Here is a 21857-nt window from a genome sequence, read left to right on the forward strand (position 1 = left end):
CTGGCCCGCCGCATCATTATGTGTGGCCCAGGAAAATAGTAAAAACTACCCTCATAAGATATTGCAAGGCTGGCAAACAAGACACACAGAACCACATATATGCGAAAAGGAGTCCCATAAAAAAAAATCATTATGATTAACGCAAAGCTTGATGTACCGTCAGTGGCACAGTGGTGTGCAAACACGATACTCCTGTTAGTGTGTTTGGGACTCAGTTCCCTCACCAATGGTTTCACATTTGGTCTTCCTCGTTAGTGAAGAGCCATAAGCACTGAGAACAAAATTAACATGTACAGTGCATGAATCACTGGCAGTGGCGGGATTTGAACCAACGCCTCCTGAGAGACTGGAGCCTAAATCCAGCGCCTTGGACCGCTCGGTCACACTACCTTCAATGATGGGGAGAGGGGGATTGGGCATCAGTAAATTGTAAATGAACTTTAAATACCCTTATATTTAAATATTGAAATGTGTAAATTGTTACTTGCAATACGATCAAACACAATGTATCATTTAAAGCAAATGTTCTTAAAATTACCTAACTTTTTCTCAAAATGTAGCTTTTCGATTTAGTGTCACGGCTAGCTGGACTCGAACTGGACTTCGTGCTGCTCTCCACGCTGTGGCATTAGGAGACCAAATTTAACATTATCGCCCCCTCTGTTTAAAATCTGAATTGAGAACCTGGCATGAGGTATTGAGACAGTAGAGGGCGATAATGCTAGAGTACGTTGGCTGCCAACAACCGTAAAACCTAACGAGGAAGAAGGGGTGGGGTGTTCATTTCTGCATGGCCAGGATTTTAACTTTTTGTTTGTGCGCCTCTTGTTTCTCCTTAAGGTTAATGTGATGAATAACAATAAATGAAAAAAAAAAAATCAACATTATTGGAATGTCACCACTATTTTGTCTTTAAATAAGGTACTGGATGACTGGATCAAGCCTAAAACGTGACTTCTGGCATATATTATTGCGAAATGATCAACCATGCTGATAGGTTCATAAATAATTACCCTTCCGATGTAATTACCAATCACTGCAGGCAGACATATTACTCAATTATTGACATTTAATTCAATAGATTGCATCATAGATAAGGACCTTAAGGGAAGATACATCAAAGCAACAAGACTTCCCCCTTGTCTTCAAAGTATCCTCCCGAACAGTAATTTGCGTACGGCTTTTAAGGCCATAAATCAAAACAACCTCTGTAATTAAAATTACAATCAAGGTATTTTAACAATAACAAAACAGGAAACTAAAACCAACCTTCATTTGGATTAAAACAATCACGCCTTCATTTGACATAACAATCATAACAATTACATAAAAAAGCCCAAAGTGCATCACGAGGTATGCACACTATACGAGTCTTATGGACGTGGCAAATATCCGCATCTGCTGGAAGCCCGACCTTGGCTGCTTGCTGCCCAGCCTGGTTAAGATGTCGGATAAACAATCCTTAGATAAGCAGTCCTCGTGACAGGACCAGACGACTGTTTATGACCCTGAGCATTTTTTCGAACAACAGGAAGAATGATTTAACAAAATATGATTTACCACACATATATGTATAATAGTAATACAGAATAAACCCAACACATGCTGTGATAATAAACTTGTAAAAGTAAGAAAAACAATATTTCCCATTATTGACTACATAGTGATACATATTATCTTTTTGTCTTTCCAGGTGATAGGTTCATTAATAATTACACTGTAATATAATTATTAAACACTGCAGCCAGACATCTGATTCAATTATTGACATTTAATTAAATAGGCCTCTTGATAAGCAAACTTATCAGTGAGAATACATTCAGACTTCTCCAACTCAGAATAATCCTCCCAAAACGTAATTTCTCGTCCGGCTTTAAAGCCACGAATCAAAACAATTACAAGGTTATTGATTAATCCAACTGCGTAAGCAAAACAAACATCGATGTTACGACTCCCCCTGGGGTATGATATACCAGAGAGTCGCAACTATCACAGCAGACAGGTTCGGTCAAAGATGAGTTCGGACACACACTGCAAGTAGCCTTCAGTTATTTTTATTTACAATAAAGTCAACAAAACCAGACTACGGGATAACATAGGGGAAGCACGAGATATTAAAGTGGCACCCTCAAATAAACACGGTAAAACCCCCTCCCAGACAGGTGTCCAAATGAACACCCACAAAAATACAGGAAATCAGACCGAAGGATGCCACCGTTAAACTGATGTAATATAATCTAGACAGGGGAATAACTGTGTCTAAATGCACAAACTATATGTATACCCATGGGTGTCTAAACTTATCTCAAGTCCCCCTATGCAACCCAAAATCATTAACACCATTTACAAAATATAACATGGAGTAACATACTCACAAGCCTACAGGCAGCAGTTCAGCAACAAGGGGAAGAAGCAAGGGCAAAGGAAAGGGGGCAAGGGCAAGGAGGCAAGGAGGCAAGGGCAAGGAGGCAAGAAGCCAGGGCCAGGGAAGGAAGGGGTGAACTGACTACTGAAAAGGCTTTAAATAAGGGCAGGAGGGATGATTGGGGAATTAATTACAGCTGTGTTTGGCCTGGGCAGGGCTCTGTCACAGGGGTGGAGCCAGAGCTGGAGATAAAACACCTCCTACTGGTGTGTGTCCAGGCTGCCAGCCGTAACAATCGACATAACAAATCCATAAAAAAGGGAAAAGGGCGTCACGATGTAGGAAAACTATGCAAGTTTTCCTGGAGGTGATTAATAGCCATCTGCTGGTATCAAGAGTCGTTCACGGCTCTACGTTGCAAACCCAGATCAACAGTCCTCGGATCCCGGGACTGTTTGAGATGTCAGGTCAACACTCAGGTCAACTCGGTGAATTGTTACGACCCCCGAGTTCTCTTCAGACAATTTTGAGAAGCTTTCATACAAAAATGATTAAATGCACACATATAATATCATTACAGAATAAACCCAACCCAAAAAATATTTCCCATTTTGGACTACATGTAGTGATACATATTATCTTTTTGTTTTTGCAGGTTTCAGGGAAAATCTTAGTCCTGATGGGCAAAATTCTGTTGGCCTTTAAAAGTTCCCCCAAATCAAAGAGGAAGAACCAGAGTTCCCTCAGCAACAAAGAAGAGAAGTGCAACTTCCAATCCAAAAGAAGGAAGATAATGTCACCTGGTCACCTGGAGAGGCTTTGACGTGGCAAGATGATCTGGGCGGAGCCAGCGGAGGGGTGGAGCCTAAAAACGCCTCAGCTTGGTTACAAATCAAAGAGGAGGAGCCAAAGTTCCCTCAACAGTGCAAAAGAGAAGAGCAAACTCCAATCAAAAATGAGGAATGTGTCAAATGGTCAACTAGTGAGCCTTTCAAAAGTGAAGATGATCTGGGTGTGGCCAACAGAGGGGCGGAGCTTCTGAGTGGCAGCTCAACAGAAGGATGGCGAGCAGAAAATTCAATTGGTCCTTTATCAGATGGCAACGACTTGCTTTTTGACGATGATAATGTTGAAGATGTTAAGAAAAATCCCAGTGGCAACAAACTCTGCAAATGCTTTCCGAGTAGGAAAACTTTTGGGAAAAAGTCTAATTTGAAAACACATATGGTGAGCCACACTGGAGAGAAACCCTTATCATGTTCAGTTTGTGGTCAAGCGTTCACACACAAGGGACACATAAATAGTAATGCGAGAACCCACCCTGGTGAAAGACCATTTTCTTGCTCAATTTGTGGTCAAACATTCACACGGAAGGGAACTTTAGACAGGCACACCAGAACCCACACCGGTGAAAAACCCTTTTCATGTTCAGTTTGTGGTCAGAAATTTAGACGGAAGGACAGCTTAATTACTCATACAAGAACCCACACCGGTGAAAAACCATTTTTGTGTTCTGATATACCACCGACTCGCAATTGCGAACCATCTGGAGTGCTCATATCTCAAATTTGTCTCGTATCTCAAAGCAAAAAAAGTTGCTCAGAATTTTCATTGTATCTCAAATTTCTCGTAAACTGGAACACTATGTGAAGGTGTTATTGTATAAGAAAATTGAGTGTCGTTGAAGATTTTCTTCACTTCACAATGCTTTCCGAAATAGTATCACCTAAATTAGGAAATTAAAAAGTAAATAATTAATAATGTGATGTAAATAATATAGAAAATGTCTTCACAGTTAAAGAAATGCCTAAGAAATGTGAAAAATTGCAGTTTTTGTCTATTGAATTTGCTAGTAAATCCAATAAGAATATTGAGTGGTATTCAAACATGATACATTTTAAAGAAAATTGTTGATATATTGAATCTAGGATCTTAGAAACATTAGTAGAAATATGGTGTGAAAGACAATGACTTTGCTCTAAATAAATAAATAAATAAATAAGCAGTACAATGTCCTTATACTTTTTTCATATTATAAGATGAATCACGTTAACTTATTTAACGTCACATTTGTTTGGTAGTTCCAATAAAGCTCTTTTTGGTCAAAAATACTTTTTGGGTCTTTTTGTTGACAAAATCAGCCTTCCAAATTCAAAGGTGACAAAAAAAAATGAAGCGTTATTTGCTCAGATGTAAAACTAAGAGGAAAATGAATACAATAATTTGAGCAATTTGACAAATTAATATGTAAAATATTCTTTTCTTTCTACAGATGTGAAAATACAGTAACTTCATGTCTGAAATTAACAGTTTTTTTTTATCCACTGACTCACAATTGGGAACCATCTGGTATGCTCATACCTCAAATTTGTCTCGTATTTCAAGGGAAAAAAATGCTCAGAATTTTCCTTGTATCTCAAATTTTTCATATGTTGGAACACTTGTATGTCAAGGCATTACTCAGTGGTGTCCCATCAGGGCCTTCAAGGCCTTCTCTGCTAGCCTAAGAAATATCTGAATCATATATTATATTTTGTCCATGAATACTTCCACATCGTCTGTCAGCTTCTTTTCATTGCTTTCCCCCTGGTTGCACTGCTCTTAGGTGTGTTTTCATATTGATGCATTTAACCAATCACATTTCTGCCATTTTTTGTTGTCAGTGTCAGAAATCTGCCTCAAGGCCTCAATCAGTTCTGCAGGCTCTGCTGCATTAAACAAGTGTCGACAAGACATGCTTTAACCAATCAAAAATCAATTTGATGACACCAAGACCTTCTCGAAGGCGTAGGAATACGTCATTGCCTTCTCGCAGTCGTAGGGAAACGTCATCACTTTCACCAATTAAAATTGGATAGTGATAGAATAGGCAGACCAAAGCCAAAGTCAGCCAGCCAGAGATTGCGAACTCCACCCAAAATGACCGACGGAAGAAAACAAATGGATTTGGTTGCAGATTTGCAGACAAAGCCCTTTTCCAGATAAAAATGGACATCATTAAGAAAGGGTGGTCAACTCCGAAGCGCAAGCCTGTTACAACCAGGGAAGAGGTTTGTCCGCTACTTTCAGTTCGCTAACTACGAACGCTACCCCTGGCTCACGTGCTCCGATGAGCACACAACGAAAAGGTAAGGTAAAATAGAGACATTTTAAAATAACTAATAGACTGTCATTTTTGGGGGGTAAGCAGGAACTTTCATTTCAGGGACACGATGAAAGTGCTGCATCCCCAAACAGGAAATTATACAGATTTACATTGCCACCTGTCCACTAATAATGTCTAGTGGGACGTTGGGCAAAATACAAAATGACCTGATCACTGCTATTGCTGAAGTGATGAGGGAAGAGATAGAGAGAGGAGTTGATGAAGCACAATTTGTCACTGTTATGGTCGCTGAGACGGCAGATGTGAGTAACGCAGCTCAGCTCGCACTGCTTGTGCTTTTTGTCACGGGCAGAGGTGTCAAGGAGCGTCATCTAGAAGACATGACCGCTGCACCGTCATAACACTGCCACAACTTTACCCAGGCATTCATTTTCCACCAAAAATTGGATGATACTGCAATGTCGTTGGCTTGATTCCCACTGGTAACATTTTCAAATCTGACGAACCGCTCCGTGACCCCTCTGCCCGTGACATAATGCAGAACTAGTGCGAGCTGCACAGCGTTACTCGCGTCTGTCGTCTGTCATCTCATCCACCATAACAGTGAGAAACGGTGCTTTATCAACTTCCCTTTTGATCTCTTCACTCATTATGTTGGGTTTATTCTGTATTACTATTATACATATGTGTAATAATCCATTTCTTTGTTAAGTCATTCTTCCTATCATTCCGAAATTACTTGAGGTCATTTACAATCGGCTGGTCCTCTCTCACGTGGACTTCTTTCAAGGATTGTTTATCCAGCAACGGGCTAATAACAAAGACAGATATCTGCCATTTCCAGCATAGTGGACATACCTCGTGACGCACTTCGGTCTTCTTTATGTAATTGTTATATGATTGTTAGGTCAAATGAAGGCATGCTTGTTTTAATCCAAATGTTGTTGGTTTTTTGTCTCCTGTTTTGTTATTGTTAGAATACCTTGATTGTTATTATAGTTACAGCTTATGCATTATGAATTAATCAACAACCTTGTAATTGTTTTGATTCATGGCCTTAAAGCCGTACGTGATTTACTGTTCGAGAGGATACTGTTGAAGACAAGGGGAAGTCTTGTTGCTTTGCTGTATTTTCCCTTGAGGTCCTTATCCATGATGCAATCTATTTAATTAAATGTCAATAATTGAATAAGATGTCTGCCTGCAGTGATTGATAATTACATCAGAAGGGTAATTATTAATGAACCTATCACATTACTTCAGCAATAGCAGTGATCAGGTCATTTTGTATTTTGCCCGACGTCCCACTAAACATATTATTGGTGGACAGGTTGTGGAGTATAAAATGTATTCTTTTCTCTTTTATTCAGTGTAGTTACTAGGATAGAATTTTGCAAAGCCTAGTGGAAATTTCCATCATGACACCTATGAGTTAGGGGCGCGTCATATACAATGACACGCCCATTTCTTTGTTCACCTCTTCCCGCCTAAAAATTGTATCTAGGTCACATGACCCTTTGTTAATAAAACTAGCTTAACTGTTGGGGGTAGTAGCTAGGGATTCGAACTGGTCAGGCTGGGGAATGGACACATCTCCCAGCGCTGGCTACTCTGACCCCCTACTTTAATTGAAGTCTGTGAAATCTCATCTCGACTGACTGTGTGCTTCATCTGATCCGAAGGTTTTGAATGTATATGGATTAGATCTCACATTATCTGGTGCTGAAAACACCGGGATTCATTTCTGAATTTCTCGGACCGCGGTGGACTGAAAGCCGAGATTTACTGACGTCAGCTACTCTTACTTTGAAAGAGGGGGCAGTTTCAGTAGATTGCGGCCCGTTTGAAGAACGAACCCCACCGGAGAGAGGAGGCACAGCAGACGGTAAGGGCTGTTAAAAATTAATGTATTTGTATCTGTGTGTGTGTGTGTGTATATATGTAAGTTAGGCTGGCTTACAGGGTTTGCAATTGTTTGCTTGTATTGTGCGATGTGGCCAACTCGTTTTGTAACTGTTTGCTCGAGTCATGCAATATAAGATTGCGGCTGCGGCAGTTTGTGTGAGAGCTATAAAAATATTGTGTTTGCATACAACTTAGTCCTGCAAATATCTAACCATATTAGCCCTAAATTTTGTATAAATAAACTGTCCGACATCGCTGTCTTAGAAACATTAACCTGTCTTCCTATATAAAGACTGACACACTGTTCATTCGAAGAGAGAGTTGCAAGGACAACAGACTATGAACGGTTCACAGCTGTTCTGGCTTTTTCCCCATCCTGCAGTCTGGTAATAAACCTATTCCCTATTAAATTGATCTCACTCTTTCTTAACCTGTTCCTGAAGTTGTATTTCAGATCTATCAAAAATATCAAAATTATCAATAAGAGCACATATTTAACACATCAGCTGGTGCCATTGACTGCCATTGGCGGTGGTAGACGTCTGATGAACCTTCAATTGCATTGACAATGTAAGAGCATTAATATGTAGATATCTAAATTATCAGAATTATTTCATCCAAACGTATATTAATTGTAATTTGTCTTGTCTGTGTGTATATGTGACATGCTAAAGTGTTTCATTTCTTATTTTATTAAACAAATAAAAGCGGATATGTTTGGATTAAATGTTTCCACTGGACATCCGGATGTCACGCCAGATCTACATCTGGGTTACCACGGGCGATCTTCATTTTGGACGTCGTGCGGATCACGGGCGGACGGACCGAGAAAAATGGCTGCAACAATTTCTTAATAGAAGTAAATCTGCATTTTTAAAGAGAATTGACCGTAAATAGCATGGGAGATTGTGGTAATATCTTTAATGCTGCACTATGGAAATGATACATCGTCCAATGATAATTTTGATATTAGATATTTAGATAATAGGCTGCAGCCAATGTGTTAAATGAGTGCTCTTATTGATAATTTTGATATTTTGATATTAGATATCAATATATTAATGCTCTTATATTGTCAATGCAATTACAAACTCACTCCCTCTCATGATTATAATTTTGAGAGCTGGTTTCAACAGTAAACTCTCCCGGTGACTAAACGTCTTTGGACGAAACGTCCGGGAACCGAAGATGGCGAGCACGCGAAAGAAGAGGGTACTGCATTCATACTTACCCGGCAGGGGGGGGATACCATGGTCAAGAAGGTGGTTCGCCCAGGGCGAGGCTCACCCATCGCACATCTGCCTTTGCTGACCCCTGTGCAGTCCCCAAATGTGGGAATCTCGACTGCTTAATTTCTGGTAGTGGGGGATTGCGTTTGCGCTATCCTCAGATTGGTCTCAGTAAGTTTCCGCTTTAACAAATGTAATCAAAAGAGGAATTCAACTGTGGCACAGTATGTAGCAGAACTAAAGCAACAAGCAGCAAATTGGGAGTTTGGAACAAATTTTGGATTCAGCACTGCGAGACGAGTTCATGAGTGGAATCAAAACTGAAATGTGCCAAAGAAGATTGCTTTCTGAGAATGGACTCACAGTTGCAAAAGCTTTTGAAATTGCACTCAATATGGAGACTGCTGACAGAGACACAGCAGCTAAGACGATCTAAAGGTGAACTTGTCGGCACGGGAGCAATTCACAAGCTAAAGACAGACAAAACTTAAGCATGCTACAGATCTAAGGCAAAAAATCACAATGCCAATGAATGCTGTTTTAAAGAATCCAAGTGTCACAACTGTGAGAAAATAGAACACCTGAGGCATGTCTCACAAAAACGACACTCGGACGTTTGGTCCCCGGATGTTTGATCGACTAGACGTTTGGTCAACGGGTTCGCTCGCTGTCCAATTATGTGACAGAGAGAGAGAGTTTATTGTTGAAAGCGATCAACCAAGTAATCTCTCACTCTCAAAATTATAACCATGAGTTTGTAATTGCATTGACAATGTAAGAGCATTAATATCAAATATCAAAATTATCAATAAGAACACTCATTTAACCCATCGGCTGCTGCCATTGACGGTGGCAGACGTCCGATGAACCTTCATTCTCTCTGGGAGAACTTGCAATGCAGCAAGGTGTTGAAATACTTTAAACAAATTCAATATCAGTTAATGCTCTAATTGTAATATTGTACTAGTAAGCCATGAGTCAATTTGTAGTTCAATTTGGATGTTATTTTTATCAATTAGCCGAAATAGCTCAGTTGGGAGAGTGTTAGCTATAGGTCAGGAAAATGCAACTCCAGGAGCAGGCTAAGAAAGAGTGAGATCAATTTAAACAGAAAATAGGTTTATTACCAGACTGTAAAGTGGAGAGTGAGAGCTCTTACATTGGAGTCCTGTTCAGCGCAATGTTCTTGCAACTCTTGTCGAATGACCAGTGAGTGTGTCTTAAATACAGGCAAAACTGACAGTTGTCAGTAGGACTTTGGACAGTTACGTTTCAGTCATTTGCAGGGCAAACAGTAATTGATCAGTGTCGGACAGTTTAGTATTTGTGCTGACATATCAATCCAATCACAAGACTAAGATTTATTGTTCAGTCAGACAGTTGGGTGTTTATGCTGACATGCCAGTCATAAGGATGACTTCGATGTTGTTATATTTACAAAAACTAATAATGTATGAACAAGCAATTGCAAAGAGACTTTGTCTTATCTTACAAATTCTATTATGATTTTCTACAGGCTTCCTCATTGGAGGCTAAGCAAAGTTCAGAAACAATGTTCTGCCCGCTTGAGTATGAAGACAAATTTAATTTCACAACAATTTGGGAAGAACAGAAATGTGGTGTGAACGAACCTAGATAGTATTCCCTCACTGAGATGATTCACATATTGGGTGGCATCTTCTGCCTTCTGGAGCAGAGAAATTAACAGATCACAGAAACTGAAGAAACATCAAGACAACATCATATGTTGTGTCAGGGAAAAGGTTGTAGTTAGGCAAATTCAACAAATACACAGAGGTCATGGCCTGTGTGGGGGTTGAACCCACGACCTTGGTGTTATTAGCACCACACTCTGACCAACTGAGTTAACAGGCCATGTGCTACCCAATCCAGATATTTGCATGATGATGCAAATGCACACGTCAACTAACTAGAGACATGTACTAGCTAGACACATGTTACGACAAAAGAAGTTGTGCAAAGTGGCCATGATTTTTGTGTGATGACCGCAATTGCAAATCTCAGCTAGCTAAACTGTTATGTTACAGCAAAATAAATCATTTTCGGCAAGCTTAACTTACTCTAGAGCAAGGGTGTCAAACCGCACAAAATGATGCAGGAGGCCAGATTTGTTCCCCAGCTGCCTGTTTAACACCTGTGTTCTAGAGAGGCTGTAGCCGTTCCACGGTTGAACCCATGCCTTTGCATTTTCAGCACCATGCTCTGCCTAAATGAGATAAACAGCAATGTGCTGGCACTATTACTAAATTATCACTAAACTAGTTGAGCCGGAATTTCTCAACCTTACGCTCAGGATCTTTCCTAACCGCGTCCCGGCAAAGGAAGAGTTCGTCTAATAGTGTTTCTCATCATAAGAGGTCCTCTGAGCCAATCTTTGTCTGATCCCTCACATCAGACAAGTTGGCCATGGGTAACCCTACCAGGACTACAAGGCTCCGGTCAACTTTGGTCAAAGGATCACTGGGACTGATTAACCCCACGGGGCACACCCAATCAGTACTTTTTTTGTAGAAGCAAACTACCCCACTTGCAAGAGTTACCATTGCTGTGAAAATAGTGTTCTTGAAATTGCCTTCTAGATTCATACACATACTTGAGAGCATGTTACCAACAAAAAATGCAGTATCATTTAAAAAAAACAACTGAACAAGACAGGTAGAAAAAATTGAAAACAATCGAAAATTACATCTAAATATGAGAAAAGAAATATTTATCCTTAGTGTTGGACAGTATTCAGTAATACTATTATATATGTGTGTTAAATCATTTTTGTATGAAAGCTTCTTCAATTTGTCTGAGGAGAACTCACGATTGTAACAAGTCACCAAGTCACCAAGGACTGTTTACTGGACCTTCACCCCAGAATGCAGCCCTAGAAAGACGCTTAAGAAGATGCTGATGCAGCGGGATCACTATCAGAACAGCTTTCATGATTACTCGCATATTGTTGTAAATTTTCAACATTCTCTATCTGAGCCAATTCGGGTCATGGAGGCGACAAGGATCAAACTTGACTACTAAACCACCCATGACACGTTTTCAAACTGACTGCCAGCTAAAATCTGCTGGGTTTGTAAAGTCTAATGTGCCGCCAAAACCCAGAATTAAACCCGGAACCGTTAGATTTTCAGTCCAACGTTCTCCCGACTGAGCTACTTCCGCAGATTGATAAGAATAGGAACCAAAATAGACTGCAATTTGACTCATGGCTAACTTGTACAATACTCAAATTTTAGCATCAAATGATATAGTTCTGGTTTAGAGAGTCCGATGGACTAACGAAGCCCGAGGTCAATTCAGAGAACGTGTGAAATATGAATTGTATTCTTATATTTAATCTTGCACCCTTTTGCACTCTGATGTATTAAAAGTTACTAGAATAGAATTAAATTTACGCCTATTGGTTAAAATGTGCACCACACCATTTGTACTCCACCTCCTTCATTTGTATTAACGCCTCCCATTTTTATGACTTGTCTTAACTCTATTAAAAACACCGTTGAAGCAGATTTTTGACGGGAGATAGCTTTGGGGAGCCTGGAGAGTAGTCTCCCTCTCCGGCATCTGAAATTGTTGCATCCTCGCCTCTGCAGACGCAGCATTTAAATTGCATTCTATCAGCCCCAGTGTGTGTTTATTGAAGTGTTGGCCAGTAGCCCCAACAGAACGCTCCACGACATTCTATATCTGAGCCAATTTGGGTCATTGAGGTGACAAGAATCAAACTTGACTGCAAAATGACTCATGGCTTACAAGAAAACAGGCTTCAAACTGACTACCAGCTGAATTAGGGTATGTGGGCAAATTCCGATGTGCTGCCTGATGTCTGGGATTGAACAAGGGACATTCAGATCTTCAGTTTTATAGTCTCCCAACTGAGCTTCATCGGCTGATTGAAAGAAACTACAACCAACTACGACTGGAAATTGACTCATCGCTTACTGGTACAATATCCCTATTGGAGCATTAACTGATATTGGTCAGGTTTACAAGTCCAATGGACTGACATAGCACGAGGTTGATTCAGGGAACGCTCTCCAACATTCCCTATTTGAGCCAACAAGAAAAGAGTCAAACTTGAAGAATTTGGAAAGAACAGAAATGTGGTGGGAACAAACCTAGCTAGTATTTCCTCACTGAGATTTTTCACATCCCGGATGGCATCTTCTGCCTTGTGTAGCAGAGAAATTACCAGATCACAGAAACTGAAGAAACATCAAGACAAGATATTATGGTATGTTAGGGCAAAATGTGTTGTGTTTGGCAATTTCAACTACTACAGAGAGGCCATGGCCCATGTGGGAGTCGAACCCACGACTTTGGCGTTATTAGCACCACACTCTGACCAACTGAGTTAACGGGCCATGTGCTATCCAACCCAGGTATTTGAATGATAACGCAAATGCAACACGTCAACTAGCTAAACATTTATGTTACGGCAAAAGAAGTTGGACTAGGTAATTTTATCTGACTTTGGAGAGGTCATGGCCCATATGGAAGTCAAACCCACAGCCTTGGCATTATTAGCACCTCAATCCTACCAACCCGAGCTAACCAGCCATGTGCAAAGTGACCATGAATTTTGTGTGATGACCGTAATTGCAAATGTCAGCTAGCTAAACTGTTAGGTTACAGCAAAATAAATCATTTTAGGCAATCTTAACTTACTCTAGAACAAGGGTGTCAAACCACACAAAATGATGCAGCAGGCCCAATTTGTTCCCTGGGATGGCACTTAGACACCTTTGTTCTAGGGAGGCCATGCCTGTTCTGCAGTCGAACCCACGACTTTGGCGTTTTCACCATCGCGCTCTGCCTAAATGAAATGAACAGCAATGTGCTGGCATTGGCCCGGGTGCGACTGTCGGGCCAGTAGACATGGAGATGCGGGGACAGACGGGTGAGGTCGAGCGGAGAGCTTGAACGGGTGAGGTCGAGCGGGGAGTGGCGAGTGGGAATTGAATGTCCTTCTAATAGGGGAACGAAACGTTTAAGTCTCCCGGGCAGCACTAGCATCTGCCCCCACCTTCAGAGCCAACTCAACACCAGGTTGTGATTGGTTGAGAGCTCCGTCCCTCTCTTTACACGAGTATCCAAGACATGCGGGTGTCCTGGTGCCAAATGCACACATGGGCACTCTTATGCTTGAACATGGTGTTCATTATTGTCAATCAACTACGAGCGCAGAAATCCAACAATAGAACATCACTCGGATTTCGATCAAGGGGGACGTTCTTCCCAATCACTCCCTCCAGGTCTCACATCAACATTGAAGTCCCCCTAAGGAGCACTCTCCAGCAGCCCCTCCAAAAGGAGTAGGAACTCTGAACTGCTGTTTTGTGCATGCACACAAACAACAATCAGGTGCCGTCCCCCCACCCGAAGATGGTGGGATGCGACCCTTTCGTCCCGCGGGCAACTCCAGAGCCAAACTATGTCGAGCCGGTATTTCTCAACCTCACGCTCAGGCTTTTTCCTAGCTGCATCCGGGCGAAGGAAGATTTCGTCCAATAATGTTGCCCATCATAAGAGGTCCTTTGAGCCATTCTTCGTCTAATCCCTCACATCAGACCAGTTGGCCATGGGTAAGCCTACCAGGGCTACAAGGCCCCGGACAACATTGCTCCAAGGATCACTGGGACTGATTAACCCCAACACCGGGACATACAAACTTCACCACCACGATAAGTTAATGACTCATCTGTGCGGTATTATTAGCTTAAATTCAACATGGTATATTGTTTTGTAAATCCTGGCGCCGAATGTCTCGTACCGAGTTTTTCATTGGAATGGAAATTTTTAAATGCATGATGGATGACTCTGTGAATAGCAGGACTAACTCATGACAGTCCCCGGCCGAGACCGAGGTTATTGCGCTGGTGGTCTTCAGGAGCTCCGTCAGCAGGTGAGAAAACCAACGATTCCTCAGTATGTGTGCTTCGATTTGATGCTGCAAGTTGGAAGAAGCAGATGAGTGCAGCGGGAGGGTGCTGGGCCGATATCCCAGAGGTCACTGGATTGAGACCATTCTCTGCTACTGACAACAGTTCCTATCTTGTAGAAGCAAACTACCCCACTTTCAAGTGTTACCATTGCTGTGAACAAATGTTCTTGAAAATGATTGATTCTGCAAAAGTTACCTTTTCTCACTTCATATTCTTCTGATCAAAATTCCGATAGAAATTGATCGGAAATCGGACCTGATCGCATCATTTTCACAAGATCGGAATCTTTCAAAGAACTAATCATTTTTCTGAAACACGTCCCGCAAATGCCTTGACATTTTGATGAAGGCGGAAGTAATACAGTAAAACATGGTCAGGCCTAAAAATCATTGTGAAAAAGGAACAGAAAATAGTCAAATAGGAAAATTCCTTTTTATTTCTTTCCATTTTTCTTTTTGTCATCTATTTCAAATATTAACAACAACAAGTGTTTAATTGCATTTTAGTTTAAAAAAGGTTAAAAAAAAGTGAAAACATTCTACAATTACAACTAAATATGAAAAAAGAAATTCTTATTTTTGGGTTTATTCTGTAATACTATTATATATGTGTGTATTTAATCATTTTTGTATTAAATAATTCTTCAAATTGTCCAAACAGAACTCGGGGTCGTAACCAGTCACCGAGTCCTCATTCCAAGGACTGGTTACTGGACCTTTACACTAGAATGCAGACCTAGAGCACTTAAGAAGATGCTGATGCAGCAGGATCGCTACCCGCTCAACCTTCGTGATTACTCGCATATTGTCGTAAATTTTCAACGTTCTCTATCTGAGCCAATTTTGGCCATGGAGGTGACAAGAATCAAACTTGACTGCAAAACCACTCATGGCTTACAAGGAAGCCAATTTCAAACTGACTGCCCCCGAATTAGGCTTGGTTTGTAAAGTCTAATGTGTTGCCAAAAGCCAGAGTTGAAACAGGTAGTGTTACATCCTCAGTCTAACACTCTCCCATCTGAGCTACTTTGGCTGATTATTATGATTACCAACCAACTTGGACAGCAAATTTACTCATGGCTTACTAGTACAATATTGAAACTGGAGCATTTACTGATATTGGTCTTGTTTAGAGAGTCCAATGGACTGACGAAGACCACGGTCGATCAGGGGAATGTTCTCCATCATTTCTTATCTGAGCGAATTCAGACCATGTTGGTGACAAGAGTAAAACTTGACTGCAAAACTATGCATGACTTATAAGGAATCAGTCGATTTAGGACACATTTGCCTAGTCCGACGTGCTGCCGAAACCAGGGCTTGATCCAGGGACCATTAGAACTTCGGTCAAACGCTCTCCCAACTGAGCTATTTCGGCTGATTCATGAGCAATGCAACCAACTTGGATTGCAAAACGACTCATGGTGTGACAAGCTAAAGTGATTAAGTTATTAATGATTGCATGTTGGGGATTACAGTAAAAGTTGGATTGAGGACAACAACTAATTACTGTGATTATTTCTCCCTGTGTTTCAAGCAATATGAAAATGCAGGGTGCAATATTCATAGGCACCGCTGGGATTGCAGTTCAGATGACCAGTGTCAATGACCTGCTCACTAAATTCTGAGCCAGCTTAATCCAAACCAGGAAGAAGGCAGCGAGAAGAGGTGCTGTTAAGAAATGGAAGTTGGCAGTTGAGTACTCGTCTTCTGAGGCCAAGCTGAGATCATCAGAGAGACAGTAAAGACGTGTCAGAAATTTCCGTGTTCAGCGGAGGTGTAAAGGTGGTCAGTTTGACCAGATTGTCAGGCTACGCTCGCGTAGCTATTTCCTGGTCTCAACCTGTCCAATAAACTCACTTTTTCGTTAATTGTTTAAAGAGCGTTTGGGAGGCATCACTAAGGGCTTTACAAAACTTTTACACTTAACTTGGCGAGAAGCGTACTGTATAGCACAAGATAAGCGTGGACTGAGAATGGGCATCGGGAGAAGCTTGGGCTACTGTAGTGAATGGGCCAATGTGGAGTCGAGTAGTTCAGTGAGTATTCAGCTGGCCAATCAGCTTGCATTTATGCCCGTGGTGCTTTGCGCATACGTGCATTCCTTCTGTTTTAAAAATTTGTAAAATGATGGAATTACTAATTCTAATTGAATATTTATTCTCAAATTTTGTAAAATAATGTAATATCTAATTTTGATTTAATATTTTTCAGTATTTATTTATTTTTTCATTAAAAAAACGGGAAGCTCTGAAGCCGCGATGGATGAACCGCGAAGTACCGAGGTCCCAATGTAATTTGATTAGTCTATCATCCAAACTACATGCTTCTACTCGATCTGGATCAGCTTTGCATGACGTATCCCGTATGGTCTAGCGGTCAGGATTCCTGGTTTTCACCAAGGTCGCCCGGGTTCAACTCCCGGTATGGGAAAGTTCAAACTTTTGAACTTCTATAATTTCCAGAAACAAATCCCTTTGAATTAAATGTCTGGATTCAGGAATATTGGACCTCTGCACATTCCGGAAAAAAATGCCAATTAGTCGCCATAAGCCTTTCACTGTTCTTACAAAGTAGATGTTTGTTGCTAATGATGTGGTTATTTATTGAGTCTATCATCCATGCTTCTTGCTCCTAAATGATCTGGATCTGCTCCCCATGAGATATCCCATATGGTCTAGTGGTCAGGATTCCTGGTATTCACCCAGGGGGCCTGCAATTTTTTAGGGTCTCAAGTTTTTTTTACTTTTTCAAATGAATGACAACAAAACACAACACAATTTGACAAAAAGCGATACATATGACTCTCTTGTTCTTAGAGATGTAGCGTCATTGACTGAACAACTCCCTCCTCTGGCTAGGGGAGGAAGTCCATGGCTCAAGAAATTCTTGGCCTTAATGGGTGGACAGAATTATGCGCTTGGTGACTTGAGACAGGCTATGTCAGCTTCCTGCACTCAACATCAGCTATGAATGATAGAAGAAGAGGCAGGAACTACTAGAAATCCTCATGAAATTCCATTGACCCAGGTATCGGACGCCTTACTTAAGGCAATTAAAATGCCTTCCCAAGACCTCATGATTGTTTCCATACACACCGATTAAGCTGGAGGTCCGGTGCACTATGGACAATGTGTTAAAAACTGGATAGAAAGCACCGGCCGCCATCCATCTGGCATATTTGAGAGTGAAACCTAGTTCAGAACAGCTGTTTTCGGGGGTCTTGCGGAACCTGTGAAAAAGGAATTGAAGAAGGACCCAGACTTGACGATTGGTGACGAACCTAGATTTAAACGTCACCTGACTCACCATTGGAAGATGTATGATGAAGAAAAGGTCAAAGAAAAAAAACAAATAGAAAGTTTTAATTTGAGAAAATGCACACTGGTAGTATGCTTGTGACACCTTTATGATATGTGGTAAGATTAACTGTTTTTATAATATCGAAAATCCTCAAGAACCCAAACAGGTGAAAAACCTGTATCATGCTCAGTCTTTAGTCAAAAATTCAGTTGCCAAAACACCTTAAAATCACACGAAAGGACCCAGGCAGGTTAAACATATTTTCTTTGTCAGTTTATAGTTAAACGTTCACTTGGCAGGTCAATGTAAAGCATCACAGAACTAATCCACACACAGGAAAAATATTTTTTTTCCTGCCGTCTGTGATCAAACATCCAATCACAAGAACACCTTTAAAAAACACAAGATCTCATACTGGTAAAACGAAAAACTTCTTCCTGCTCGATTTGTAAAGTAACATGAGCTATTAGCTAAAGTGCCAGTATAAATCTGACATGGTATCTTGATTTTGTTATTTGCGCCGCCGAACGTCTTGTATTTGTGTTTTTCATTCAAATGGAAGTGCAAAATGGATGACTAAATTGCAGAACTCGCCGTGGGTGTGACAGTCCTTAGTCGAGACTGAGGTGCTTGTGCTGGTGGTCCTCAGGAGCTCCGGCAGCAGTTGGGAATCGTCACGTGCCTCTGTATGTCTGCTTGGATTAGTCTGATTGATTAGATTTGTGAGTCAGCTTGTCACATGACATGAGAGAAGAAGCAGAGTGGCGCAGCGGAAGCGTGCTGGGCCCATAACCCAGAGGTCAATGGATCGAAACCATTCTCTGCTACAAGCGTGAGTCCATATTTCATGGAAGCAACCTACCCGACTGCCAAGTGTTACCATTATTATGAAAAAAAGATTCTTGAAAATCATCAATTCTGTAAAAGTTACATTTTCTCACTTCATATTCTTCTGATCAAAAATCCAATCGAAATTGATCGGAAATCGGGCTTGTTGGCATCATTTTCACAAAATCGGAATTTGATAAAAATAAAACGAATCATTTTTCTGAAACACGTCCCGCAAATGCCTTGACATTCTGATGAAGGCAGAAGTAATACGGCGAAACATGGGCAGGCCTAAATTTCATTACATTTAGTCCATTTTTCTTTGTGTCATCTATTTCAAATATTAACAACAACAAGTGTTTAATTGCATTCTAGTTTCATAAACATACTAGGGAGCAGGTTATCAACAAAAAGAAAATGCAGTATCAGTTAAAAAAAACAACTGGACAAGACAGGTAAAAGAAAGTGAAAAAAAATCGAAAAGTACATCTAAATATGAGAAAAGAAGTTCTCATCCTTAGTGTTGGACAGTATTCGGTAATCCTATTATATGAGTATTTAACCATTTTTGTATGAAATCTTCAATTTGTCTGAGGAGAACTCACGATCGTAACAAGTCACCGAGTCCTCATTCCAAGGACTATTTACTGGACCTTTACCCCAGAATGCAGACCTAGAAGGACGCTTAACAATATGCCGATGCAGCGGAATCGCTATCCAAACAACCTTCGTGATTACTCGCATATTGTCGTAAATTTTCAACACTCTCTATCTGAGCCAATTTGGGTCATGGAGGTGTCAAGAATCAAACTTGACTGCAAAACCACTCATGGCTTACAAGGAAACCGGTTTCAAACTGACCTCCTGCTGAATTAGGCTTGGTTTGTAAAGTCCAATGTGTTGCCAAAACCTGGGGCTGAACCAGGGACCTTTAGAGCTTCAGTCTCACGCAATCCCATCTGAGCTACTTCGGCCAATTGATATAAACCAGGGGTCTCAAACTCGCGTCCTGCGGCCCAACTGCGGCCTGCGGGACGCTAATTTGCAGCCCGCGTGTTAATATGCAAGATTAATGTCCGTGCGGCCCGCAAGATTGATATGAATGACACGGTGTTCGGAGCTGGATGAACCAATCACGGTGAATGAAGTACACGGCTCTGGAGGGCGGGACATTGGCCGGGCTGTCCAGTGCCTCACTCACTCACTCACTCATTCATTCCTCCAATCAGCTGGGCAGAGGAGAAGCCGTGAAGCCGATCACGCCGCTCGGCTTGGAGTGCTGCCGTAATCCAATACGATCGGAGGGCGAAAGTGCGCATGCGCCACAGAACCGAGCGGCTGAAAGTTAAAAATTCAATCCGAGACTCATTCCTGATGAGCACAGACAGTTTCAAGAAAAGTGGGGAGAGCAATATTTCTTTGTTGAGCACAGGGGCACCCCGACGTGACTCATTTGCACTGAAAAAGTTGCGGTCCAAGGAATACAATTTGAAACGTCATTATGCTACGAGACATGCTGAGGAGTACGACAAATACCAGGGAGATGAGAGAGCCAACCAGGTTGACAGTCTTAAAACACGTGTTCTGAGGCAACAGGTTTTTTTCAAGAAGTCTACCAAAGAAAATCATGCAGCAGTCGAAGCTAGCTACGCCGTTTGTGAGCCGATTGCTAAAGCAAGAAATCCATTCACAGAAGGTGAATTCATCAAAAAGTGCATATTACAGGCTGCACATATTGTCTGTCCATAAAAGAAAAGTCTGTTCAACCACACTAGCCTTTCTGCCAACACCCTGGTAGAGTGCATTTCTGACCTGTGGCCGGTGACATTTATGACCAACTGTATGAGAAAGCGCAATGTTTCAGTGTATATTCAGTGGCTCTTGATGAGACCACAGACATCACAGACACTGCCCGGCTCGCAATACATGTCCGTGGTGTTGATGACAATTTCGAAGTGATGAAGGAGTTGCTCATAGTAATTCCAATGCATGGCCAGACCACCGCTAAGGAATTATTTCACCAGCTGTGTGATGCCATTGAGAATACAGGTTTGCCATGGAAGAGCTTTGTTGGAATAACAACTGATGGAGCCCCGTCAATGATTGGGAGGAAGAAAGGGCCATGTGCCTTTTTGGGAGCACATGTACTTGTGTGAGAAACTCTTCTCCACCTTGAACTTCAATCAGTCCAAATATCGGTCCAGACTTACTGATGAGCATCAAGCTCGATTGAGGGTCTCCGCTGCTTCCTCCCTCAAGCCAAATAAGACTCAGCTATGTGAGAAGAAGCGCTGCCAGGTCTCTAGCAGCAAGAAGTAAGAGAAGCTGTGAAATAAAGGTATTTGATAACATTGGTATGTTTTATCATTGCTTTTCTTGTGGATATCCTAATGCGGCACAGTCTCACCCAGACTCTGCCTCTAGCGGCCCCCAGGTAAATTGAGTTTGAGACCCCTGCTTTAAATCAACACACCAACATATTTGCTTGTACTCCTCGCTCAAAATAAAGCTTGGTAGTTCTCTAAGTTAGTGCACTGAAAGTGGTGGACACTCCCTTTTCCCGGCTGTAACAGGCTTGCTAGCTTTGGAGTTGACCGCCCTTTCTTAATGTCCATTTTCTTCTGGAAAAGTCTGTCTGGAAAATAGCTTTGAGAGCAAATCTGCAACCAAATCAATTTCCTTTCCTTCGTCTACCATAGTGGGTGGAGTTTACGATCCGGCTGGATAACTTTGGCTTTGGTCCGCCTTCTAGCCAATCATAGTTGGTGAAAGCGATGACGTAACCCTCCGCCTGCGAAATGGCCTTGGTGTCACCAAATCGAATTCTGATTGGTTAAAGCAACAGTCTTATCAACGCTTGTTTAATTCAGCAGAGCCCGCAGAACTGATTGTGAAGGCCATGAGGCATTATTCTGACCCTGGGAACAAATAATGGCTGAAATATGATTGGTTAAATGCTTCAATATGAAAACACACATCTGGAAGCAGTGCAACCATGGGGAAAAGCAAGGAAAGGAAGCTAACAGACAATTTGGAATTCATTAATAAGTATTGATGGACAAAATATAATATATGATTCAGATATTTCTTAGGCCAGCAGAGAAGGCCTTGAAGGCCCTGACGGCCTGCCACTACAAGCTGACTCACAAATCTAAT

General features: G+C 41.4%; 6 non-coding genes across 6 annotated transcripts; 3 read left to right on the forward strand and 3 right to left on the reverse strand.

The window, feature by feature from the left end:
* The first annotated feature begins 8599 nt into the window (after nucleotides 1–8599).
* Nucleotides 8600–8766, forward strand: LOC144214014 (U1 spliceosomal RNA). The gene has a single exon (XR_013330223.1). It is a non-coding gene; the product is annotated as a U1 spliceosomal RNA (small nuclear RNA).
* A 1640-nt stretch (nucleotides 8767–10406) lies between these two features.
* trnai-aau (transfer RNA isoleucine (anticodon AAU)) lies at nucleotides 10407–10480 on the reverse strand. The gene has a single exon. It is a non-coding gene; the product is annotated as a tRNA-Ile (tRNA).
* Nucleotides 10481–12916: 2436 nt separating this feature from the next.
* trnai-aau (transfer RNA isoleucine (anticodon AAU)) lies at nucleotides 12917–12990 on the reverse strand. The gene has a single exon. It is a non-coding gene; the product is annotated as a tRNA-Ile (tRNA).
* A 2885-nt stretch (nucleotides 12991–15875) lies between these two features.
* On the reverse strand, nucleotides 15876–15948 carry trnaf-gaa (transfer RNA phenylalanine (anticodon GAA)). Its single transcript has one exon. It is a non-coding gene; the product is annotated as a tRNA-Phe (tRNA).
* Nucleotides 15949–16931: 983 nt separating this feature from the next.
* trnae-uuc (transfer RNA glutamic acid (anticodon UUC)) lies at nucleotides 16932–17003 on the forward strand. The gene has a single exon. It is a non-coding gene; the product is annotated as a tRNA-Glu (tRNA).
* Nucleotides 17004–18628: 1625 nt separating this feature from the next.
* On the forward strand, nucleotides 18629–18700 carry trnam-cau (transfer RNA methionine (anticodon CAU)). The gene has a single exon. It is a non-coding gene; the product is annotated as a tRNA-Met (tRNA).
* Nucleotides 18701–21857: the final 3157 nt, after the last annotated feature.

This window comes from Stigmatopora nigra, chromosome 20, assembly GCF_051989575.1.
Source record: "Stigmatopora nigra isolate UIUO_SnigA chromosome 20, RoL_Snig_1.1, whole genome shotgun sequence".
Lineage (NCBI taxonomy): Eukaryota > Metazoa > Chordata > Actinopteri > Syngnathiformes > Syngnathidae > Stigmatopora > Stigmatopora nigra.